General features: G+C 41.7%; 1 long non-coding RNA gene across 1 annotated transcript in view; it reads right to left on the reverse strand.

The window, feature by feature from the left end:
* Positions 1 to 27605, reverse strand: part of LOC140696804 (uncharacterized) — a 33584-nt gene that overhangs the window by 3861 nt on the left and 2118 nt on the right. Inside the window, exon 2 of the long non-coding RNA XR_012073335.1 lies at positions 24954 to 25039. This is a non-coding gene — a long non-coding RNA (uncharacterized lncRNA). The remainder of the gene's footprint in view (positions 1 to 24953; positions 25040 to 27605) is intronic.

Consider the following 27605-nt stretch of genomic DNA (forward strand, 5'->3'; position numbering starts at 1 on the left):
ATTTTGCAGCGGTTGGTTTTGCAGTTACTTTTACGCACATTAGAAATACATTTTCAAGAGGAACAGTTTCTTATATCAAGAATAGATATGGTTCTTTGATTCCTCCGAATCAGAGTAGAGCAGCAACGTACCCGGCAAGCTGTGAACTGAAATCCTAGATGGTCACACCGATGAAATCTGATGTCAGTGGAGAACAGGAAACAGATCTCATCTTTCTACCAAGTACCTCACCACAAATAACCTAAGATAAAACCTAGATTTACCTGAAAAATTGTTAAGAGTTGATAGTACCCAATGTAAGGGTTGATGAGGATTAATGATTCCCTATAAAACCGAGTGCTTATTGAATTGAATTGAAAATTCACTTTTTAGGATTCTTACTGTGAATCTATTTTAAATGATTTGAATTTTTCTAAAATTTCAGTAGCATATAAACTGTTAAAATCAAAATAAATATAAAATTAAAATACAGAGGGCAAGTAAGAATAAATAAGAGACATTTCCGTGGGCATCTGGGCATTTGTGGGCTTTGAGTACTTAGCGAGAGAAAGGAAAAGAATACACCTTATATGCTAGTGGGTTTTCTCATATTTGCAGTTGTTCCTCCTATCTGCGAAGGTTGTTTTTTGTAAACTTTCCTTTATCTTAAATAGATATATCTGACTTTTCATATCTACCCATTCCTTGGAAAGTTGTTTGATGAAACAGTCTAAAATGCATTTGAGGACTGAAAGGATCCCTTTGTAAAATGCAGAAACACTGAAAACTTCTGTAAATCTTACAGTATTCTGCGTTAAGTGAGGTACACATGGAGTTTCCTGTGCTTTGCATTTTGTAGCAAGGACTTACAGATTTTGTACTTGTACTTTACTGGTTCGGTAAGATTTGGGGACTGATTTAACTTTTTGTAACTTGACAAGACCCACAGAGAAGGATGTGAACTTAGCAGATACAACTAGGGACTACACAGCTGGTCTGTCATTTACCCACTGAGCCACAGCCCTGAGTTACACTCCTCAGCCAGCTCTCAGAGAAAGGGCTCTCCCTTGTCCTGGGAAAGGCAGTGGCTGAGTTTGTATAAACACCTAGCATTGTTAATTTTGCACAGGGAAAACAGATCACAGCATAAAAGCTGGGCAGTTCTTCAGTGTGATGTATTTCAGTCAACATTTGCAAATAATCAGAGTTACTTGTGTACATAACCTGTGTTTTACAACTCTAGCCAGATGCAGAATTTTGATTTGTTTTAGGGAAGAGACCTATTGTTTCATGAAGGACCATGCTGCCTTAGAAATATAATGTGGGGAATGTAGTTGAATAAGGCATATTTCAGAGGGCTTTGAAATGCAGAACCCGGAGCAATTGTAATTCCTACATACATTTTTCCATTAGCTATGCCTTGTGTAATGTGAACCCAGATTTTCACAACTTGCAGCTCCCGTCAGTACTGTTTGCCAAATCTTACCATACTGTTTTCTTTTCAACTTTGAGTGCTTTGTTCCCAGTCTCGGTAACTAAGTTTCCTGCTCATAGGAATCTCAGTGTTGTGGTCCTGTCTCTTGAATCCAGGTGTCCTCACTGAGAGTATTTGTCTCCAGTAGAATTTTCCCAGAATAGACACAGGCAGGATCAGATACGTGAGCTTCCCTTTCATTTTAACGTGAAGAAAAACTATCTTTCAGAGACAAAGCACCACTTATAAATGTGTTTCTGGGTGGGGAAGGACCTTTTTTTTTTAACAGCTGATTTTCCTGATCCAGAGTTCTCTGCATGCTGGACCTTCTAGAATAAGTATGGTGGAAGTAGACACACCATACAACCACACACGAAAATCACTGCTCATAAGACCCCAGGTTGTGTTTCTCAAACAACTATTCTCACTACTTTAGAAGAGATGAGCATTCACTTCTGAAACAAGCACAATTAGCTAAATTTATTTTCTTCCTATGTGTTTATATTAATTGGTTCACCATAACAAATAAGGCATTCTTACAGAATTTGAGCCCCTTTGGAATAAGGTCTTAGGCACTTTGCTGTTGACTCACTCTAGCTTACATATGGTAAACTTCAAGTAACAGAATGTGTTCCTAGAGACAAGATTAGTTCGTTTGGTTCAGTTTGTCTCTGAGCCGAGCTTCGCTCATGAGCGGCTGGGTATTAGTCAAATGAATAGTGACATTATATGCTGTGTTGAGGGGAAGCAACCCTGAGTGCCAGACTGAGAGACATCGTCTTTCTAACCAAAATATTGTCCACAAACCCTGGCTGCAAACACGTCCTGTGAATCACAGCTCACAGGGCTTCAGATTTATTTTACAGATCGCCAGTCAGGGGTATTGCTTGTGATGTTGGTAGCAGGCAAATTGAAGAGAATTGCTGTGGAGTTCCTCAGTGTTGAATGAATTGTGTGTGTGCAGCTTGGTTACACATGGAGGCCAGTCTGCCATTGAATTCTCACTTCTAAAAGGTTTAACCTGTTCCTCGGTGGTACTGTGAGGACCAACAAACATTTTCTGAATTTTGGTAAGATTGGAAAACATTTATGGAGGTTTTCCCAGTTTAACCCATGACAGTGTTCATTTGAATATTGCAATTAAGTATATTCTGAAATAACTGCAACACAAAATTGAAATGTGCCAGTATGTCAGCTTTGCACCTAAAGATAATGTATATTTGGAAAGCTTATGTTTCTCTAAATAAATATATGTTAATAAGTAAGCCATATCACAGTTTAAGAAATTGTATATACTTTTCCATTTACACCTTCAGAAACCAGGTATTTTGCATATGATTGATTTTAGAAAGATTTGGAAGCTGGAGTTTGTCCATGTAATTTAAGATCAAAGTATAGTATATATATATATATATGTACTGTATTTGCAATTTTCAAATTGTAATTTCCTATACATTTATTAAAGTATTGTTTTGCCATGTGGTTTATTAAAAATGAAAGTGTACAGTTCCTTAAATTAAATTTCTAGGGTTCTTTTACTGAATAATCATAATGGGCCTTAAAACATAAACTTCTTAGAAAGAAAAGCATTAGAAAATAGATTTTAACCTATCTAGTTTTATCATCTAATTGTAATGCCCCCTTAGATAAGAACTAAACCTGAAAAAAAATCTTCCAGATAGGATAAAAGAGAGTAAAAGAACCTTAATCTTTTTATATCAGTCACTTTTAATGTCCCTGCAGCCCCAGCGACAATGGCAGAAAGGAAAGAAACAAGCTCCTGCAACAGTAAGATTGGTGAGGCCCATGGGTAAGTCTGAGTGCAGCGGCCTGAAGTGTCGGTGACCAGGAATGCCAACCAGGGGTCAGACACCACACCTCACAGGCCTGTCTGCCACAGCCTGTCTGCATGGCTCAAAGAGCTGAGAATGGTTTTCTCATTTTTTAATGGTTAGGGAATCAGAATGACAGTAATATTTAATGATGTAAAAATTACGTGAACTTTAAACGTCAGCGTCTGTAAATAAAGTATTACTTGAACACAGCCACGCTCATCCGACCAAGCATAGTCCGTGGTGATCTCATGCTGCAGTAGCAGAGTTGAGTAGTTGCGACAAACACGAGATATTTACTGTCTGTTCCCTTTATAGAAAAAGTCTGCCGGCCTCTGGTGCACCCTGTTTACCCTGTCGTACCCTTTTAAGGCCTTAGCAGCATTCGTGGGTGCAGCAAGCTCTCCTAGCGCCTGCTCGGAAGGTTCTGTATGGGTAGATCAGCCAGCCAGCTGAGTCACCAAAGGGTCTTTTCCTCCCTTAACCTTTTTTCTTTTCTTTATGCCCCTTGGAGTTTGGGGCAGAAATACAGGGAAAGAGTAGCAAGGTTTCCGATATTATCTACGTACCGTATGTTCTACCTAACGTTCAGCAGCAAAGCCATGTTTCTACCTGGAGCAACGTGATCACCAAGATCACTTAATCCTTCTCAACATAAAGCTTATTCACCTGCCTGTTAAATTTCTCACTTAAGTTATGACAGAAATGAAATTAATAAAAATGTATGTGTGTTGAGTACCTTATGTAGTTTGTGGCCAGCTGGGGGATCACAAAGGAAAAATGGCATTTTATCTGCTAAGTAAATTGAAAACTGGTTATCAGGCTTTTAAAATAGTATGTTCTTTAAAGTTTGCCAGTTACCTAGGAAAAGATTAAACTTTCTGAAAACAGTAATAAAATACAGTTTTAGATAAGTAATACTAGTAAATGCTGAGATGTTACATATTCTTTGATTATATACCTAGATTTATTTCTATTTTGATGTGTCGTTTTTGGGGTCCATGTCAGATGCTAAAATAAATCCTAATTTGGGGTAACAGCCTTAAGCTTTCTTATGCTAAACTTTCAGCTTTAATATATTAGTAGAATAATATTTTTCGGTTATCATTCAATTCCAAGTATGATCTATTATAACTGCTATAAGCTATGAAATAAACTAAGCATAAATAGGAAGTATGATGCCTTATGACTAACTATCTCTATGTGAATCATGTTTTAGGAAGCTCAGTGAAATGCCACCTAAGATCTCATCGTCTTCAAGCACAATTCTGGTTTAAGGCTCTCATTTATAGAATATAAACTGTAAAGTATGGCCTGTGGGTATTACACAATAAACATGAGGGTGATACTTTGTAAATTACCAAATAGCTTCCATGCTTCCTGTCCTGGACTCTTCAAAGACTTGTTCTGGTTTGACTTTCAAATTCCTGTTGTCTGTGTTTCACTTGCCAGTTTCTGCATATTGGTTTGTGGGTTTGAGGGATTTTTTTTTTTTAACACTTTTGTTCACTTTAACAAAATGCTGACACTATGGAAGAAATGCATATGGGTAGGTTTTCCTCTAAAATATATTGAAATATTCCATGGTAAGAGAGTAGGATTTTTTTTTAATAAGAAACTTTTAGAGACCTCCTGAAGCAAGACTGGCCCTAGAGCAAGACAGACCACCTCGGTTCTCTCGACTCTCCTAGGAATAAAGCTCTGACCCCATCCTCTTCTGTCATCTTTCCCCCACTTCCTGTCCAGAGGAAACCTGCTAACAGCATAAAGGTAGCAGGGATGTTTACCTCTGAACAGTGAATGTTTGGCTCCAACTTCAGAACTGGGGTGAAGATGAGAGTTTCCCGGACTTGATCACTAATCTATCATATTCAGCTGTGAAGGCTATAGGGCAACTCCCAGTTCCAACAGGCTTTTAATCCGTTACAGCTTGACTGGAGTTTCAGTATTAACAGAACACAAGCCTATTCCATCCTCTTTTTGCTTCTTTGTGTAAGAATATTTTCCAAAACCCAGGATATTTTTAAAACCCCTAAGACAAAGTATTACAGAAGTTATAGTGTTTTAACCATTGATATACATTCGGTTTCAGAAGCATTCTCATCTTAGATACCATGATATTGAAATTGAGACATCTCAAGATGTTTGTTCAATTGTTTGGAAAAATTTTTTTTTTCTAGAGTAGATTGGCTTCCAGATGCCATCATTTTATAATCATTCATTCAACTAAGAATTACTCTTTGAAGGCCGCCTCCCTACCACTGAGCATGTTACAGACTAGAACATGAAACTCCTATTTATGTTTAAAATTAAACAAGAAACGAAACAGTATTGCCATTTTGGAGAGCATATTGGGCCATGCGGTCATCCCTATAGACAGATCACACTCCCATAAGGGATGGCTTGAGAAACTGGCCTGTGGCATAAAACCCATCCTTTCGGTAAAAACACACAAACTCCTTTTAATCTGGTGACTGCTTACTTCCCCACCCACAGTTCCATCCTCTCCATGACTGTATCCTACCTCCCATGTATCAGCCATGCCAAACGACAGTCAACCTTTGGTTAACGGAGGAAATAATATTTGCTAATTTGTATTGAGCCCTGACTGCATTTCAGACACTGTGCCATGCACATTTTATGTATTTAATCCTTGTGATGGTACCTTAAAGAACACTATAATCTTCATTTTGCAAGTAAAACTGAGATCAGAAATGGTTAAGTGATCAAAGTCATATAGGTAGAGCAGTAATGCAGGAGTAGAAGCCATAGACAACTCTTAAATACAGTTAAAACTAGTAAACATGTAATACAAAAGGGATGCAATGTAGACTAATGTAGTTAAAACCATAACCAAGTTTTATATAACAGTTGTATAAAAGTAATGGAAGTATAATAGTTTAGGAATGCAACTCAAATGTATATGATTACATGCAAGCTTAGCAAAAAAGTAGCCCAAAGTTTATGCTATTTCTTCATTGAGTTCTTGTTTTCTGAGGTACCAGAATGGCACTTAATTGCATCTCAGCACGTTCCCTTCACTGGCCCTTCCTCTCCTTATTCCTCAGCCCTCACAGCCATGACTGGGAAAGGCTGGGATCCAAGCCACGGGGGCTGGACTCCTCCTGGCCTTCCCTCTATAGTCAGCCTGTCCTTTAAGTCCAGAATACAGCATTTCCCAGTCCACACCTGGTCTTGTTTGTAAGTAGGGGATGGGGGAGGGTATTCCATGTTACAATCAACAAACCATAGCACCCACTGGTCACAGCAGCCCGCCAAATCTTAAGTCAATTCATGCACAGTTTGAGGGGAGCGAAGGACAGCTATAAATTAAGAAAGGGCTGTGCCCACCATTCAGACATCACCCAAACAGGATAGAGACAAAGAGCGGGCTCAGAAACACTGCACAGAGAGTGTGAACCCACAGGAAACAAAACAAAACAAAACGCAAGCCTCTGTTATTTCATAGAAATTACCAGGAAGGCATCCCCACAAGTCATGGAATTACGGGTTAAAGCTGATCTCATCTTGGTTGGGAATCGGTAAAGTCTAGTTCATATCTGGGGTAGTTACTAGGGAGCTCCAAACCAAAGAGATGCTTTCCCTGTGAGCTCACACAGAGGCAGGGACTCTGGAGGGCTGCCCGGGTTTCCATCCTGGCTTTGTCCCTAACAGTGAGAACTGGGGAAAGTTACTGAACTTCTCTGTGTCTCAGTTTCTCCATTTGCAAAATGGGGATAAGAAATGTCTCTACCTAATGTGACATATACGAGGATTACATGAACCACATAATGAAAGTGCTAAGAACATACAAAACTCAAATGTCAGCTATCATTATTACAAGTGCATTTCTTCACAAATGCACCTTTTTTTTTTGACTAACTGAGCACTACCAGTCTTTCAGCTCCCAGAACAAGACTAACCTTCTTATCCTCTCCTCCTCTGCCCCCTTTTTTATCTGGAAGATCTTTTCCCCAATTTATTTAACTCATAAAAACAATCTCATCCTTAAAGGCTGTCCTCAAGCATCAACTCCTCCAAGAAGTTCTCCTTGCTGTCCCTAAGTGAGTTAGGAGCCCCTCCTCCGCTCCCCTCCCTCATTCGGTCACTGTCACTGTCACCACACTGATTACCCACAAACTGCCTGGGGGGGACCCAGATCTCCTCCTTGAGTCTGCAGCATTAGAGACACAGGAGGGCTGCGTGAATGTTCCCACGGTTGGAAACTATACTAAATAATTATCTATATGCACAGAATTTTTTTTAAGGAGCCCTAAGTACCCCCACTGCCAGTGCTCTGATCTCTTCCTTATAAGGTATCCAAACCTCTATCATAAAACTGCTCTTCTGTAAAGATATTCCAGATTGGCCATCTCCCAATGACCAGCTGGTTTTTTTGTACGTGGGATATGTATAATTATACTACAGCCATGCAAGTGTTTATGCTTTTCTTTATCTTTTCATTTTAGAATTGCAACAGAAATTAGACACTTTTCTGAAATACCCCCAGACAGTTATGCAACTAAATTGGTTTTAACAGCCAGCAGTTATTATCACTTACAGAGTCTGATAATCTCTCTTGGAGCCCAGTGGAAGGACTGAGCTGGTTCCTGTCAATTCTAGTCTTACTGATAACAGCTTATTTGTTTTTATAAAAGACTCTTTCTTTCTAAAAGATGAATTAATAAAGTGACTATTTTCAGCTTGAAATGGGGGAACAGCTCACACTACTTTCAAAGAACTGATGGATTTTAAATCAATGACCTCACTGTTACAGCATGTAGGCAAGTATGCGCAAGCGCGCTGGATTAAGAGGCGGGGGCTTTGCTATGTGTGTCTCATTGGACGGGTTACTATGTTTAGCTGGTCCTCAGTCTGGCTGTCTGAATAAAAAAAACAATAACAACAGCAGCATTGACTGAATGCTTAGCACCGTACCTGCCAGGCAGTGTTCCAAAAGCTTTTCAAATAGTTATCTTTTCTTAATCCATTTCAAGCAGAGACATTCTCATTTTTATTTTGGGGAATTAACTGTTCTGAAAGCTTTTCAGGAACCCTACCAAACAGCCCTGTGAGTTATTATAACCCCAGTTTTACAGATGAGGAAGCTGAGGCAGAGAAAGGTTAAGAAACTCACCTCCAGTTATTAACCTTGAGCTGGGATTCAAATCCAGGCAGTCTGGCCCCAGTGTCCACTCTCTTACCCTTTACCATGTGATCAGCACTGAGCTTGACCTCATAGGTTATCTAGTGCAGTATTGCGTGCTGCTCTAAGTGGGCCGGGGGTGGCTGCTCTGGGCCACAGCAAAGACCTGCCTGCGTAGGCAGCTGTCGGGGGCGGAGCAGGGTGGAAGTGGGTAACAAGGGGCACAGCAGGAATGTGCCTGTTTCATCAGTGACTGTCCAACCAGATAGACAGGTTACCTTAACTCTGTCCCTATGTCTCCCAGAGCTGCCTGAGGTTTCTAACATGTTTTTCAAATAAACACCCTGAAGGGCTGTGCCTTACTGCCTCCTCTCTTGCATATTTGGTTGGTGAGACACTAAGAAGAGACAGCGTGGTGCAGTGGAAAGGAGAGGGTTTGGATCCAGCCTGCAGTGGGTTCAGATTCGGCTCTGTGAACTTAATAGCTGTGTGATCGTAGCAAGGGCTTAAAGCTGTCAGCTGTACAAGAGGATAACACCCTGGACCTCACAGGCTTGCTTTAGGGCTGAACCAAAACTGCATACAAAAAACATCTACACCGTGCTTGATGCTCAATAAAATGTCATCTCTTTCCTCCGCTTCCCACTCTGTGGTTGAGAAATTGCAAGTGTCCCTGCAGGACACATATAATTAGTTTAGTCTAATTCAGGCATCATTTATTCAGCAAAGGACGTTACCTAAGGATGGAAAGAAACTATTATCAGGGGTTTTATATCCGGTCATTTAATTCATACCAACTTCTTGTACGTGGGGCAGAACTGACCTTGAACTTATCTCCAGCTTCACTCAGTGTGATCTTAGGTAAACTATTTGACCTCTTCAGGCTCAGCTTTTTATTGGTAAAGTGGGGGGTCATACTATTACCTGAACTTAGAGGACTGTTGTGAGAATTAAATGAGATGATGTGTGCAAAGGGCCTGGTTTGTGCTAGGTGCTTACTGAATGGTGGCTGCAGCTGTCATTATTCCTATTTTGGGTTCCCGGGCTTCCTTGGCTCCAGCAGAAGCTTTCCTGACACCCTAAAAACAGGCTCAAAAAGACCTAAATACACGATTAAGATGCAGGATCTGCTTCACCAGTGAGTCACTCATAACCGTCCCAGCACAGATCATGCCATCAGCTCAAAGATGACATCCTATCACAGCCCCTTCATCTTCCTTCTACCAAAATCCTCTGCTTAGGGCTGCTTCTGGGGAAAGTATCCACAGCCAAATCCAATGAGCCATGGGCGCAAGAACCTAAAAGTTCTTAGGAAGCCTCTTGGTTCAATAAACCCACACCTCCTAACTCAGGGTCTAAAAGTTGTTTTTCTCTACAGGGAGACCTACAAAGAGATGTGTGTGCATCACATCACAGTGACAGAGGAGAGCTCAGAGGATAGGGAGCCCCATGAGGGGTATGTCCCCCCACCATGTCCCTAGGACAGGCACGACTAGTAATAGTATGAGTTCAGCACATGTCCTCATCTTCCCTCCCACCCCCACTTCACAACGAATGTCCCTCCCATTTGAAACACCAAGTTCACCAACTACAGCCCGATCCTCCAAACATACCTGTCCCTGTACCTGGTTCTCATTTGCACAGTAGGACAGTAGGCCTTATTTCAACAGTAAGATAGGGAGGGCCTTCATCCCTCACCCTCACCCTCACCCCACAGCCTTCACGGGGCCACCTATACCGCATCTGAACAGGCTTGAACTACTCTACTTTATCGTCACCTGGGATTCTTCCTACCGTTCCTCAGTGGACTTCAAAGTTGAACACACCCACAGCCCAACTAAACTGAGCCCACTAGACTGTCAGCACTGTGCCACAATGAGTGGCACAAAGTGGGCCTCGAGAGATCACTGCCAAGTAAACGATGAATGAATAAATTTAGACTGTAGGGGAGTGGAAGTCATGACATGGAGCAGGACCTTGTGGGGCCCTCTGGGGTACCAGTCCTTTTTGTGTCCCCATTTCCTGTTTGTAGGAGATAGGCTTCATTCACGTTGGCGTTGGGAACAGAGGAAGGTTTGTTGCAGGGCCAAGCAGGGAGAATGGGTGGCTCGTGCTCAAAAAACCCAAACTCTCTGATGGTTTTCAGGGAGAAGTTGTTATGGGGCTTCTATATTTGGGGTGAGGGCCACAGGATGTGTGCCTTGCTTCTGATTATTGGTGCTGAGGCAACAGGGCAGTGTTCCAGGAGTCTTGTGCTCAGCCTGAAGCTGCCATCTTCCACCGGTGGGGGCCTTAGTTCCTACAGAACAACTCAAAGGTATTATTATGTATATTCCTTGAGGAGGAACCAGGACCCTGCCCCAAAGCTGCACTATTGTTTCTCAGCTGTTCCTCCCTTGTCTCTGCACCCCCTCCCTCCCCGGATTAGGAGCTGTTTGAATCTGCCCTTTGGAAGGTCAAAGCAGCTGAATGAAGCCTAGTTCCTATAAACAGGAAATGAGGGACACAAGGACAGGTGAAAGGGAGGGATTACAAAGGTACATGGAAAAAATCTTGGGAATAATATGTGTGTTCTCTGGCTTGATGGTGCTGACTGTTTCACTGGTGCACAAATACACCAAATATTACAAAATCATACCCTTTAAATATGTGTAAGGCATTGTATGTCAATTATATCTCAATTAAAAACAAGAGTAAAAAAATTCAATAAAATTAAAAATTCAGCTCCCAAGTCACTCTAGCCACATTTCAAGCACTCAACAGTATTAACTAAAAAATTGGCACTTGCCATCTACCTCTGCTTGGATTAAATCATGAGCTGCTGCAGCCGCTGCCATCCAACACACCCTGAAAGGAGTTCAGGATGGACGTCAGGAATGAGGCCCTCTGTGCTCTGGGAAAACTGGCTAAACAGGCCTTCAGATAGATATTTTCAAGAGAAGATTTTATGACCCCAATTCTTGTGTCTTCTCCTATCTAGAAAAGCACTAAAATCATTAACAGTGACGTCTACTCCTCGTGACTAGCAGCAGCCTCTGCCTAAATGTGTGCTTGATTGCACGTCCCCCTTCACTGAAATCATACATAACACTGAGTTTTCTCCCTCTCTCTTTGGAACAGTTTCTCAGAGCTTTCTGGGATGCTGTCTCCCAGGCCATAATCCTCATTTTGCCCCTAAATAAAACTTAACCCACAACTTCCACGTTGTGTGATTTTATTTCAGTCGACAGTTTTGGCTACCCCACGAAGGGACCCAGAGCAGACTTCTCTCCTTCGCTTGAACTCTATGAGGAACCGGAGCCTTGGTACCAGCAGAGGCCCTTTGCGCCCATCCGCCTCCTCGGAGAGTCCAGATGAATTTGGGTGAGTCTCTCCTGGTTCTCAGATCTCCCATATTTGTTGATGATCCTGAGTTTTATTTGGTGGTGTATCCAGGTACCTGGCCCTCCAGTTGAGAGATACGGGGGTGGGGGGGGAGATACACACCCAGTGGAGATGTGCTGGATGGGGATGGTTGAAAGATACCAGGAAAATACCCATGGGGCCTGGTTGAAAGATACCGAGGTCTGGACTGAGTGGCTAGGCAAGAGACTGACAGATGCTTTTCTTCAGTTTGGCTACCTCAATAGAATTTGTCAGGGATATAAGTGAAATTTTATCCCTGACAAATTCAACTTTAAAATGAGAAATAGAGTCCTTCAAAGAAACAAAGGGCATCAGAAAACCAACCTCCGACTAACATCCCAGCCAGATTCATGTACAGAGCTCATACTTGCAAGTACCCACTTTATTGGGGAAACCATGCTAAAGGAGATTTCAATCTAAAATAGCCAATTTAGGGTTCTTTTGATATTCCAAAATTGATATTTTTGAGTGCACAGTTAGAAAAAGCCAGCCATAAGATCAAACGGACTGAATGGAATGCTTACTTGATTGGTATTTAGAAGCTTCTAAAAGAGGAAATGATAAAGTAACTTCTTTGTAGGAAACCAACAAGAATTGCTTAAAACTGCATCAGAACTAAAAAAGGCTGCTAGCACTGACACTGTCTCTCCCTCTGCTTCTCCCACGTATTTTCTTCAATCTGAATTGCCTGGTCCAGACACGATCTCTTTTTCTCTTCCATCTTTTCCACCTGCTGCTGTTCCCTCTTCCCCGGTAAAGGAGGATAAAAATTGAGAGGTGATTATAGCTCCCCTTAATGAGAAATCCATTACAGGGAGAGGTGAACTGTCCTCGGTGCTCATGTACACACCCTGGACCCAAGCAGAACTTAGAGCCTTGTCTAAGGAATTTCCCAATCCAAGGCAGAATCCATTGGGGTTTGCTAAGGAGTCTGAGTTAACCATCCAGACCTATGAGCTCTGGTTTTCAAATCTGTATCAATTAGTTTCTGAAAGCAAACCAAGGGAATGGACAGAGAAAGCAGGTTGGAAATGACCTCTAATGGACTTTGAATTACATTAGTCCACAGGCTCACACTGAATACAAGGAATTAGCGCAATCATTACTCAGATTTAATCCCAGAGCTTTTTCCAAAAAGCTACAGATTGGACAAAGATTCAGCATTGCAAGCAAAGACCCGATGAACCAATTCCAGACTATTATGAAAGGTTTTAAAAAAAAAAACTTTTAAGGACTATTCTGGCTTGACACCTGAATCATTCTCTAATCACCAAAATGATCCTTTAATTAACTCTGCCTTTTTGGAAGGCTTAGATGAGGAATTGACTACTCTAGTCAAAAGACACAATCTAGGTTGGTCCACATTACCTACAAACGCCCTTCTTATACTGGCTGACCAACTTCTCAAGACCATTAAAAAAAAGAAAAGAGGATATCTGAAAAAATCATGAACCTTCAATTGTGCTAATTAAGTACTCAATGCCAGCTGAAGTTTAACTGATCCCCATTTAATCCACAACCGATAGAGAAAACCAACGTTCCCTTTTACTGCAGAAAACCAGAGCATCAGAAAATAAATTGTAAGTTAAGAAGAAGCCTAGAAGGAAAACTGGATTTTAGACCAGAATTACGAGTTAAACAAGAATAGGGCTGCTCTCGGGGGACATGGGGCGTCTTCCCCCTTCCCCTCTCTAACACCATAGGAGAAGCAGAAATGATTGTACAAGGAGAAACAATTAAAGCCCTGATGGATACAGGGGCCACCTTTTCAGTTTTGAACCCTGCTAAAATTAGAGGACCTCTCTCTCAGAGTAATTCCTTGTACAGATGGCAGGGATTTCTAATGCACCTATTAAGGTTCTTAAATCATTACCTTTAGAATGCTACTTAGGGGAACACAAAGGAAGGCACTCCTTTTTTCTAGTAGAAAGCGCTCCCGTTCACCTGATAGGCAGAGATCTATTCGAAACTCATGAAGTCCGTATTTCCTTGACTATTAAAGGAGAAATGTTCCTAGATCTGAAGGACCAGACTTCCCTCGTCGTATAATGTTTGTGACTCACGATGAGGATGACACTGAGCAAGGCAAACTGCTAGGCTTAGTACCTAACGAGTTGTGGGCACTTGATTCTACCGACATTGGAAGAATACATTCCGCACCTGACCCATTAAAATATTGCCATTCGGCAGGGCCAAACCCTGATGCCTTACTGTCCATATTCCTAAAAATAGTGACTTCTTTTCTGTGATAGAGCTCTGTAGCACTTTTTTTTTTTTTGTATTCCTGTACATCCGGATGATCAGTATCTTTTTGCCTTTCCTTGGAATGAGAGGCAATATATGAGGACTGTAATGTCAGAGGGCTATATTGAAAGTCCCACTTACTTCCCCCAGATACTAAAAGCAGACCTAGAAAATCTTTTCAGAATTCTGACACTGAGAGAACAAGCACTTCTAGGACAACTTGCTTTTCTCTCCCTGTGCCTTAAGACCAGGCTCTCAGGAACATTTATCTTACCTAGACTATCTCTAATTCCTGAGATGTCTGGAAAGAAGATAAAAAAGGGGGGAGGGCAATGAAGCCTTTTAAATTTAGCTTGTTCCAACTGTTAAACTACTGTATTTTATATTGTAATACCTGATTCATGACCAAGTTTAGAAAACGAAGCTATGAGATCTCTGTGTCTATCTATATGTCTATGTGTGTATCATATGTGTCTACCTTTGGATGATATTATCGAAATTAAATTGTAAATGAGCTCTACTTAATTGGCCTAAAAGGAAATTAAGTGCTTATATCAATTTTCAGAAATATGAAAGGAAACTGGCCAGAATGAATTTCAGGTTCACATGAACTGGGAAATATTCAGTATTAAATTAATACCTGGTATTAAAGTTAAAGCCTACTGATCTAATTAATATAGGCATGTCTTTAGACTCATCAACATTAAGTATAATACCTTTGTTGTAACTAGGTTTAATAGAAGTCAAATAAGATCCTATTGTATCTGTTGCAAATTTGTGGGCAAGAAAAATAAGTTGGCATGGTGCAATTTTTAAAAGTAAAGTGAATGCAAATGAGGTAAGAGCCTCTGGATGAATTCTTTAGGAGTAATATATTTTAGAAATGTCTACTTAAAAAGAATTTCTCCAGATATTTGGTAACTTAAATTTTTGAGTTGTGCTAAATTAAGTTAAATGGTGGAAGTTTATTGAATAACTAGATCATTCCCAAATAATAGTAAGATACTGAAACACGAATTACTGAATATTGGCTTCCTTTTGCAGAAAAGCTGAAGTTATGTAGGACTATTAATCAATATGTTTAGTGCCCAAATAAGATATTTTCTATAAGAAAGCACATGGTGTTTTAGAAATTATGATTGATATTTATGTTTGCCAACCTACAGAATACTAATGTAAAAGATACTCATAATTGCTTAGTTCTTAGTTTTCATTAGAAATTGAGATTTTTAAGAGTTGGAGGTTCTATTTTTAAAATTTAATTGAAGCTACTAGGAAAAATAAAGGAAACTTTCAGTATACAGTAGGAAAGTAGGATGTCTGATTCCATAAAGACGGTCTGAGGAATGGAATTGGCATTTAGTTTAAGGGAAAATAAAACTAGGTTTGTCCTATAGCTGGTTGTTTCTGGATGGAGAAAAATAAGGGGCAAACTGATGTGGATATAGAAAATGGAAAAGGAACCCTAGGAAGAGAGCTTTGTGTATGATCAGGACTAGTTAAATTAAGATTTAATTTAAATAAGTAAATGGATTTGATTGTTAAAAATAAACTGATGCAAAATTTGAATTTAGTTTTACTCTCTGATAAGAGATTTTTCCTAAAATGTTGGTCTGTTTTTGACAACAGAGTAGAAATTTTCTTTTACCTTTAATTGTAAATCTGTTATAAGTTTCCATATTTGCCTTTGAAATGTTTTATTATCCCTTTGGCTAAGGGAATAAGTATTATTTCACAGTGACCTATAATCCTATCTAAGTTTTTTTTTTTTAAAACCTTTTTGATATTTTTTGACAAACTTCCCAAATCAAATTTTAAAGAAGTTTCTTTGACCTCTGGCTAACTTTGAGATGCTTCAAAGGGCTCCGGAAACATTACAAAAAGAGAGATTAATTAGGTTCATTTGGTAAGTTAAATTGCATGGGAAGTATCATCAAATAAGTAATCTTCTTAGGTTATAGTAGGAAAAACATTATTAACATACATATTCTAGAAATTATATGGAATTCTTTTTTAAAATATCTGGTATATCCTGGTAAATGCTATCAATCATAATTCTAGTTATTATCTTAAAACATTGTAAACAGCACCTAAGTTTCTTGTCTGTTGCATTGCAATAAGGTTTTTAACCGTGCCTTAAGTTTTTTACCATCATAAATAGTTATGGTTTACTCTGATGCCTTTGCAAAATGCCTCTTCTTCAAGGTTTATAGAAAAGACTTTTCTGGTAAGTACAGGTTTCTGATAACAGTCAGACCATAATACTGAACTGGATAAGAAATGAAACAATTCTAATGGAAAACTTGATGGCTTCATAAAACTGTTAACAAATGGGATTAGTTATATAGGACTGAGTGAACTGCTGAATAATGGCTGTAATTTTTATGGTTCCTGCCTGAAACATTACTAGCATTTATTTATTTATTTTTCAATTAAAAAACATTACTAGAGTTTAATCTGTGTTTTCCAGATAGAAAGAAACACTTTTCCTTAAGTTAATTATGACTCACAGCAATTTGGTAAATTATACCTATGTAAGCAGACTTGGAACAGTTATCTTTTCTATCTGATCCCTCCAGAGACTGGAAACTCTTAGATTCCCAGTGGCTTTATCAGATAAATTAGGAAGACCACGTCCTAACAGGTATAGGAATCTCAAGGTATTTTGAGAACCTTAAAAGGAAAAGGCTTCACCTAAATCTGTAAGGCAAAATCTGTGACAAACCCTTGACATGGCTTTCCTGGCCCTAGGAGACCTTATGAAAGTTTCAGTCTGAGACTCCTTATGAAAAGTTCCAGCACAGCCAATGTAGAAGAGCCTATACGATCAAATAATCCGACTTAATTTGTGGACAAATTAATCTTGATTTGGATGTATTTGATATAAATGAGGGTAACTTTAGAGAGAAAAAGATTATGTTTCAGTGAACATTAAATTCTAGTTTTGTTCATGGAGGTCTGTATTTATGACCTAAGACTCACTTCCCAGATAGTTCCTTGTTTGGTTATATTATTGCAAAGTTTAATTGAATTATTGAAAGGACACTCTAAGTTTGTTTCTGAGGCTTATCTCAGAAATCTATTCTTGGACGGAGAGCCAGTGCCCCATGACCTGCAACCAAGAGATTATGCATCCTGGAAACGACAGGATTTAAAGGACTATCTCCAACCGAGATGGAAGCACCTCTGTCGGGTACTCTTAACTAGCTCATGCACAATGGACTGAAGGGAATTGACTCTTGGATTAATATTCCTGCTTACAAAGGGCCTCAGCACTGAACTGGCCTATAGAAAGGACTGCTGACCTTAAAATCACCTTAAAACAATGCTCAAACAAAGGAGGAGCTACCAGACCAGGATGAGAAGAAGACGACACCTGAGGTAGACAGCTGGCCCGAGACACCGGACCAGGCCTGTACACCAGTTACTTTGATAATTGTTCACACCTTCGCTTATAAGCTAAACGTATTTCACAGTCTTATGCAGAGTTAAAGTTTATCTAATTGTTAGGTTTATGGTCAATTACTTATATCCAGTACTTCTGGGTTACCTTGGTGGGTTTCCCCACTCCAGGGCTCTAACTAGATAACTGTTAGGAAATTTATTCTAGAAAAAAGAAATCATAGTTCTATTTAGGACGCTATTGACATTACTAGGTGGGATCCCTCACATGGCCAATCAATGATACCTGCTCTGAGCCTGGCCATAAATATGAATTTTCTTTTAAGATCATTCAAGATCAATCAAAGCAACAAGCACAATTTCAGCCAAAGAATATAACCTCCCACAGTTACGGAAAGGACTTACATGGTTAACACCAGGCTATGGACATTTAAGTTTAAAGGCTCCCCTAGGTTGGGAAAAATTAAATTATATTAAGGATAACCAATCTAATAACACTGGGAAATTTGGCTGGGCGTCTTATGAGCAATGCGTTTTATAACATCTTCCTTACAGATAAGGATGGGTACAGAACAGACTAAGTCAGATGACCTGGGGATACTGAGCTGCCTCTAGTGGAAGTTCTTGGCTTAAATTCTTACTTATGACCTTACTAATACTGCTAACTATATTATTTGTATTTTGCCTATTTTACAAAATTGTTGTTTCTTGCATTACCAAATGTGTGACTGAACCTCTAATAAAATAATGACTAGGCAACTTGAAACAGCAGACCAGATAGATATACACTTCTGTATGAGACCAATGATTGTAATAGTGTGACTCTAGCTGTGGGAAGAAGCAACAAGAGGGACTGTTTTCCTGGACTGTAACAGACTAATAAGACAGGTGGTCCAGAGACTTTTTGCTGCTGTTAATAAGGCCTAGTCCTGTAATAGCACAGTGAGAGGCCTATCAATGAAATCCTGTCCTGACCTAGGAACAAGCATTCCTAGCACCGAGGGACAAAACAGTCATGAAATACCTCCCAAACTACGGTCGAAATTTATCACCATGAGGGGGCCCTGCTACCTAAAAACTGGCACTTGCCATCTACCTCTGCTTAGATTAACTCACAAGCCGCTGCAGCCACTGACCTCCCACACACCTTGAAAGGAGTTCAGGATGGACGTCAGGAATGAGGCCCTCTGTGCTCCGGGAAAATGGGCTGAACAGGCCTTCAGAGAGTCAGATATTTTCAGGAGAAGATTTTATGAGCCCAATTCTTGCATCCTCCCCTGTCTAGAAAAGCACTAAAATCATTAACAATGACGTCTGCTCCTGGTGACTAGCAGCAGCCTCTGCCTAAACGTGTGCCTGACTGCACGTCCCCTCTTCACTGAAATCATACGTAACACTGAGTTTTCCCCTGCCTCTTTGGAACAGTTTCTCAGAGTTCTGGGAGATGCTCTCTCCCAGGCTATAGTCCTCATTTTGCTTCAAATAAAACTCAACTCACAACTCTCACACTGTGTGATTTTATTTCAGTCGACAGTTTCCAAGTCTCTCTAGCCACATTTCAAGCACTCAATAGTTTTATGTGGCTAGGTGGCTACCACTTTATTTTCAGTGCTGAATACTATGCCATTGTCTGGATGTACCACATTTTACTTATCCATTCACCTACTCAAAGACATCTTGATTGCTTCCAAGTTTTGGGAATTATTAATAAAATGACTGTAAACATCCAAGGCTGGTTTTTGTTTAGACATAGTTTTCAGCTCCTCTAGGTAGATTCCAAAGAATGTGATTTGCAGAATCAGATGTTAAGAGCAGACTGTGCATTTTCACTCTGTTGACCAATCTGTCCTGGAAACTTACCTCCTTGGTTCTGTGCCTGCAGTCTCTCCTGGTTCTCCTTTCACCTCTCTGCCACTTCCTCTGGCTTCCTCACCTCCTCCTGTTCCTTAAAGGTTGGAGCCCTGTCTTTCCACCCCATGATCAGCCTGGGGAAGTTCATACATTCCTGGCTTCAACCCCTGGAAAAGCTCCTTGGGGGGCAGAAGTAGGAGTGAGACTGTTTCCACCAAGTACAAGTGAAACTGAGCAGGAGTCTGTGGAGCCCTCCTGGGTACAAATCCTTCCCGGGTCCCCTATTTCTCATCTATAGGAAATAGGCTTCATTCAGCCTCCTTGACCATCCCTGAGTCTGAAGGGCAGATTCAAACAGTTGGTAATCAGAGAAGGGAGGGAATGCAGAGACAAGGGAAGAACAGTCAAGAAACAATAGTGTAATGATTAAAGCAGGGTCCTGGTTCCTTCTCAAAGGATATACATATCAGCATGAGTTCTTCTGCAGGAACTGTGGTTCCCACCCAGGTAGAGGATGGTAACTTCAGGCTGAGTCCAGGAACACCATTGTGTTACCTCGCCACCAACCAATCAGAAGCAAGCCACACAGCCTGCAGCCCTCATTCCAAATTTTGCCTAGAAAATCTCCCCCACAGCCATCAGGGAGTTCAAGTGTTTTGAGCAGGAGCCGTCCGGTCTCCTTGCTTGGTCCTATAATAAACCTTTCTCTGCTGCAGACTCTAATGTTTCAGTTTGTTTGGCCTCACTGTGCGTCGGGCACACAAACTTACGCTCGGTAACACAACCTGTTTGGAGCTGACGTGGCGCCACCTGCCTCTCTGTGGACTTCTTCACCAGAGAGGGGAGAGGCAGCAGCAAGCTCACGCTTCCTCCTTTGAGGTGCTTTTTTCTGTGCCCACATGTTCCCAGGGTTTGGGGAGGCCGAGCCTTTTCCTTTCTGCTAATCCAAACTGTGAAGGCAACTAATTCTGAGCAAAAGAATCACAGGAGCAGAAAGAAAGAGCGACAGTCTATCCTTGAGGGCAGCGGAGGACCCTGCCGGCAGGGCAGGGCCACACAGCTGCTGTCTCGTTCTGGATCAGCCTCGGCGCTCTGTAGTCACTCTGGCAAGTTGCCTCAGTTTCCACGTTTCGGCTAGGGTTGCTGAGTATTGCCAAAGGTGAAACGTGCGGTGCTGATACCGAGCAGGACCCTGTGGCCCCCTCAACCCCAACCCCACCTCTTATTTGTAGAAAAGCTGAAGTCTCCCAGGCCTCCCTGAGTCACAGAAGAGCAGGCTCAAGTAATTGATCAGGACAAGCCTGCATGCTTTGGAGGATGGCAATGACTCTGATGGCCTATTCTTAATGATTACCTGAGATTATGCCTTCATTTCCCTCTAAAACCTTCATGGCTGAACAGAATCTTTGGAGATGGGGCTTTTCTTGGAGCTGGGGAGGGATACTGGGTCCACCAGATTGCAGGCATTCTGCTTAAAAGCACTTTTCCTTTTTGTCACCGAGGCTGTTGTCCCCAGGATTATACCCCTGCCTCTGCATCAGCTAGAGACCAATTACTCTTACCTAAGTCTCAAGAGGCAGCTGCAGAGAAGAAACAAGAACTGGCTAGAACCAACGGAGTCCAAGATGATGGAGGAAGTGACTCCCAGTGGACCTTGAGCCTCATTATACACTCACTGTAACATATTAGCATGCTAAATGACACACCCACCAGCGCCATGACAGTTGACGATTGCCATGACAACCACCAGAAAAGCCCACACAAGGACTGAAAACCTCGAACACAAACTGATTGGCTCCATCACACTCAGAAGGAGGACATGATCGCAGAGGCTTCCCAAAAAAAGTCTACGTGGCCCGATCTGGGCCAGAGCTGTCTCTACCAGACATCTTGGCTGACCGCTCCCCACTTGAGCATTTTCCTTCCATCTCCCCTTCTGAGCAATAAAGTGGCTGTTCACTTCATCCCTCTGCCTCTGCTGCATGAATTCTTTCATAGCCGGTGACAAGGACCGATATTTTAGTGGGCTTCCTAATTTAGGGGTCTCACTATCTGCTAACAGTGTGACTGGCACATAGCAAGCCTGTAATAGGGAAGAACAAGTCTGACTCCATATTAGATCTGTTCCTTTAGTTCTAACCCTGTGCTCTGTTTCCTGTGCTTAGTCATACTGGTTCTGCACCTTTTGTAAGAAGAATGTTGTATTTCTAGCCTGAAATATATAGGATAGCCCATCCTCAAGTCTCTGACCCTTAAGGGTGTAACATTTTCCCTTCATATAGAGATAAATGGCTGCAGAACAGACAGCGACATTTGCCTCCTTGCAGGTTTGCAAGAACATCACGACCTGACCTATGTGGACAGCTGCAAGAACAAAGGATTCTAAAGCCAAGAAGTTTTCAACAACAAACCACACGCTGTCCCTTTTTTAGTACCAAAGGAGCCTGAATTCTGACAAGTAAGATGGTTCTCCAGGACATTAATGTGCCATTTTCTTGGTCTGCTGACTTTCCCAATAAAGTCTTTATTCCTTGCCCCAACACCTCATCTCCCAATTTACTGGCCTGTTGTGCGAAACGAGTTTGGACTGTGTAACAACTGCCAGTTTCTCCTCCATTCCTCGGCCCCTCTAGCCTCCAAATGCTCCCCTCCAGCTAGGGCCAGCCCTCCTAGTGGCTGGATGGGCTGTGGGGGCCCAGAGACCTTACACCCTCTGCTCTCCTGCTTCTGCTGAGAGGTGTAGGCTACTGCTGGCAGATGCCTGGGGAAACTGAGGCTCAAGGGCACCATTTCATCTTAGCAACAATTAAAGGTGGGAAAAGCAAGAGTTCTTGTCCCTTTGGGGATACAATTAGTTCATTCATTATAAATACACAGCTGAGAAATATGAACCAATGAAACAAACAACTATGCCAAAATCCCAAAATTATGAAAAATTTCTACTCAGTGAGTGGAGGACAACAAAACCACACAAAGAAGAATCTATTTAAAAAATTCTGCTAAGGAGTATAGATGAATCTATTAGGAAGAATGAAAGTTGATTCATGTCTTTCAATTCCTGTCACAAAAATTCTAGATCAGGATATTCTGCAGAATCGTGTAAAAGATTAATAGGTGATGTATGAACGCGTTTCACTCAAACACTGCAGAAAATCTGCCTCAGGTGTTCTCCCAGAAATACGCAACATGTGTTCTCCTCTGTTTGCTGCTGTATTCTCAACCTCTAGAGTGTTTCACAGTAGTGCTCAATAAACATTCGCTCAATGAATAAATTACCATATTTATGATCTGATAAGCATTGTAACAAAGGAAGTTGTTTAGTTTTGTCTAATTCATTGTTTCCCAAATTTATTTGACCATGGAACCCCTTCAGAAAATGCACTAACATCCAAAGAGATAAGAGGAAACTGGTTTGGAAAACATTGCTTAGAAGAAATATATATTTATCTTAATTTAGGAAAAAATATATATATAAAACCTACTATTGGAGTAATTTGAAAAATAGAGTGAAAAATGGAAAAGTGTAACCACAGGAGCATTCAAGTATATTTACAACAAAAATAATAAAAATTAAGATAAAAAAATAACCATTAGAATGAGAGAAACTGTGACAACTGTGACAGACAAAAATTTACTAATAAAATATATAAAGACCAAATACAGACTCATAAAGAAAGCAGACTCCTAAACAGGCAAAGAACACACTGACCAGGCAGTGTGCATAAGAAGGAATTATGGTCAAGCATTTAAAGGAAAATATTTTGTTTCACTAATAATTAAGGAAGTGTAAATTAGTCCACTTCCAGACCATTTGCAAATGTTCGATCAACAAGCTCTTAAAATCCTGTTTTAAAGTTTACTGTTGGAAGACTTTGAGGAAACACACACCTTGGGACATTCTAGAGATGCTATAGATTGGTAGAGTCTTCCTGGAGGACAATCTGGCAAAGTTTATCAAACAAGACATTAAAATAGCTGTACGTTTTGACCAAATTATTCCCTGCAGAAAAAATTCAAGGGAAAAAAGCCAAAACAAAATGTTTGCATAGGGCAAGAATTCTGAGGCGGAAGGAAGGCAGAGAGAGGTGGTGGGGGTACGCAGACTCCTTAGTGGAAAGAAAGAATCTGAATTACCTGAAGACTTTTTGCAACCAACACCTGCTTTTCTCCTTTCCTGAGTTTCTGATACTTTCTGTCCACACTGTTGCCTATATTCTCCTGGTTAGGAATCCCACTCTACCATTCCATCTTTAACGTTTTTATTTTTTAACTTTGTAACTGAAGTGTTAAATGTATTTTAAGAGCTTAAATCAAACATAAATGATCACAAGGTGAACACATCCACGTAACTACCCAGGTCAAGAAATATCACATCAACCGCCCAGCCCAGTCCCAATTTCTGCCTCCATCTCTCGCTCCATTATCTTATACCTAACGCTATAAAATGATCTGCCTGGTTTTGACCTTGGCATAATCATTATCACACAGTAGGCATTATTTTATGTCTTACTTCTTTCACTCAACATTATGCTTGTAAAATGCATTTAGGCTGTTGCTGCAGGGGTTTTTTTGTTTGTTTGCTTGTGTTTTTTGTTTGTTTGGTTGGTTGGTTTTTTTGCTGTTAGGTATTCTATTATATTCATATACTACAATTTACTTATCCAGCCTATTTTTTATGGATGTTTGAATTGTTTGGCTTTTTACAATTATGCTGTTACCAATCCTGTATACCTCTTAGTGTGTATGTGTACACATTTTTGCTGGGTATGTACCAAGGAGTCAGGTTGCTATGTTATAGAGTAAGTCTTTGTTCAACTCAACTTTCTTTAGATAATGCAGAACAGTTTTTCAAAATTGTATTGGTTTGCACTCCCCACAGCAGTGTATGCGGATACCCATGGCCCCATATTTTTGCCAACTTGGCATTGGCAGTCTTTTAATTTTAGCGATTTTGGAGGTTAAGTGGTGGTACCTCACTGTGGTTTTAATTTGAATCTTCCTGATGCAAATTAAAGTGAAGTGAAAGTGCTCCCCCTAGTGAATAAAATCTGAATTACCTAGAACAGTGGTTTGCTAGAAGTATTTAGGCTTCCACTGTATCTGGGCCTTCCTCCACCTCTCCTCCTCTCCCAAGAGTCTCTAAGGACGAAACGTTGACCATCTTTTGTAAGTTCATTGTCCATTGGATATCCTCTTTTACAAAGTGCCCCTTTAAGTCTTATGCTCATTTTTCTATTGAAATATTTTTATATTAACTTGTAACAGTTATTTACAGATTCTGGCACAAATTCTTTGACAGTTGCATGTGTTGTTGCACACACGTTTTCCATTTTAAACTTTTAAGTCAACTCATTTTCATCCTTACAAAACAGAGACAATGCAAGTTCAGTTTGTTTTGTCATACTCAGATATGACCAGTAGATGGCGACCTAGCCTTGCGCCTGAGCCTTCCATTGGCTGTGCCTGATTCTCTCAAAAGATTTTACAAGCAAAGTGAGAAATCAAAACTTTAAACCACTACACAGCTAAATGAAACACAGCTAGAACTGGGGGGGGGGTGCTGGTGAGAACAACACATTAATATCTTTTGCTCATAATAAATGAATAAAAAGGTCTTTACCACAAGGCAGGAAAGACGATGAGACGAGGAGGCCCTGAGGTGGGCGGGGCACCAATTGAAATCCGTGGAAACAGCCTGAGAGTGACCTGCAGGAAGATGAAAACAGAATTAACTACGATGCGTGGCACGTGGACACGGTTGCTCTGTTCCGCTGTTTACAGAAGGCAGGTGCCCATGAGCACAAGGTTTGAGAGGGGAGAGGAGCAAGGTCAAGGGGAGAATTTTACTACTTTCTTTCCCTGATTGCTCTTCTCAGTTTTGTTTTTATTAATGATTTCCTGTGATTGCCTAAAACTGACTTGGTGGGCCTCAAAGACCTGGTGGAAAGCCTGTCTCCCTCTGCCTCTCCTTCCGTCTCCTCTCAGGGTGCAGGCTCCCCTGAGCTGACCCCTAACTCTGTTGTGGACAGACCTTCCAGCCTCCTTCCTCCTCCCCAGCCCTGCTCCCCACTGAATGAATAAATGAATGAATGACAAAGTCCTGGCCTTCCTGAGCTTAGAACTCAGAGCGCATAAAACCCACCCTCAAAGGAAAAAACCCCAGGGGAGAATGTGGAATAGAGGTGCAATTCCAATAGGGAGCTTGACGGGGCAGGTGTGATGGGTTGGCTTGTGATGGGCAGTGATTATGAGCAAGGGGAATTATGAGGACGTTTAGTGGACGGGAAGACAAAAACCAGGGCCCGAGGCATATTTGGGATGTGGTGAGGTGACCCCTTCTCTCCAGCCTTCACAATGGTCATTGGCCAGAACACAGGAATATCAAGCCAGAGACTCAGCTTATTTCCTGGGACAGCCAAGACAAGATTTCCAGCACTGTGGGTGTCACCACCTCTGATGTCCCTGAGACTTGAAGCAAAGCCTGGCACATTTACAAAGTTGAATGAACTCACTGGTACTTTTCATTCTCACCATTCAGAAATGCCTGCAGGTTGGGTTGCACCCCTGAAACTCTCTCTGTCCCACATCTATTCAGACCCAGCAATACCTGCCTTACAGCCCATGGACATAAAGAGACGCACAGAAAGAAAGGCTTTTTCTCTTTTGTTTTCTTCACTGGGGATGATTGAGCAAGCCGGCTTTCTGAGCAATGTGGAAGTTCCAACCCTCCCAGGATTTCACACTTGCAAAGGCAAAGGACCTTGCATCACTCAAAACTCCTGGCTCTGGGGGCTGCCAGGGTAGGTGTCCAGAGGCTGGGGACTGGGTGGAACAAGAAAGTGCACGCCCGTGGGTGGGAGGGGTGCCCAGGACCAGGCTCCGCTCCTCTTGGGTCTGTCTCTAAAGGGGGATGTTTAGGCTAATTGCCTGTCTCCTGCCTCCCACACTGATGGCACCCACAGCCCGGGTGGGAGAGGATGCCAGGCAAGAACGCACATTAGTGTCAACGTTGTCCCGTAAAGTTTGGGGCTTGGAGTCTCCCCCTATCCCCCTGGCCCAAGTAGCATTCAGTGGTTTGCTGGAGTTGGTTTGTACTGCCTGTAAGAGCTACTTGTTAAATTTTCAGGAATTTTGCAAACCAGTTGTTAAATGATCATTATTTTACCAATTAGATTATAGCCTCTCTAGAGAATAAGTTATATTTTTAAAAAGCAACAAATACTTAAAACTTCCTGATTGTTTTACTGCATTTTGTAATGACACACGCTTTTGAGGCTGTCCACGCCTCCTGTGCCTGCTTACTGGGAGTATCAACCACAGTGTGCTGCTGCCCACCTCCTCCCATTTCTGTATTCGAGAAATCAATAAATGCAACCAATCAGAGCTTTTTACCCCAAGTGCCTGTTACACAGTTGCCAGCGCACCCCTGTATCTTGCCCACAGCTCTGGGGACCTGGATGTGTGGGGGCTGGGAGGACGGCCAGCCCTGGGTTTTCTGCCTGCTGCTGCCTGCTCTGACCTTTTGTCAGGCAGACAGGGAGGAAGGGAGGGGAGGAAGCGGAAAGACACTGGGAAACACCCTTGGCTCCCCTGGAACACAGAAGGGGAGAGCCTGGCTCACTGGCAGGTGGGCAGGACTATCTGGAGGAACTCAGGGGAGAAAAGCCTGGGATGTGAGGAGGGTGATGAGTAGAAATGAAATACGTTAAGCGACAGAGTGGAAGAAAGGGTAGCAGCCCAGGAGGCGGGCCTGGAGAAGACAGAAGAGAAGCACAGAATGTGGCATCCTTGTGGCCACAAAAGGGAGATGAGCCCAGAAGACACAGAAGTTGAGCCCCGTGGAGCTGGGGTTTTGGTGAAGGCCTGCAGAGCTGGTGCCTGTCCTAGGCTAGAATGATGGGGTAATGATGGGGAGGCTGGAGGAAACAGACAGGAAGTCACCTGCTCCCAGTCCTGATGTGGCAGCTTCTGGGGCTTCTCCATCCTCCCTGACTCCCTGACTCACTTGTCAGCACCCTCCTTAAAATTTCCCCAGGGCACCCCTGACCACCTCTTACCATACAGTCACCCCCAAGGCATCCAAAGCCTTCTATTGCTGGAAACACCCCTATTGCTACATCGAGCTGGTTGTCCCACAGGCACCCGAACTCCTCACCTAGTCCTCCAAACCTGCTGCTCCCCACAGGTTCCCAACTCAGGAAGGTGCCAAACCAAGATGGCCTCCTTGGTCCAGCAACCCTCACAGCTCAGGGGAGCCCCCTCCATCTCTCCA

This window comes from Vicugna pacos, chromosome 6 (genome assembly GCF_048564905.1).
Source record: "Vicugna pacos chromosome 6, VicPac4, whole genome shotgun sequence".
Lineage (NCBI taxonomy): Eukaryota > Metazoa > Chordata > Mammalia > Artiodactyla > Camelidae > Vicugna > Vicugna pacos.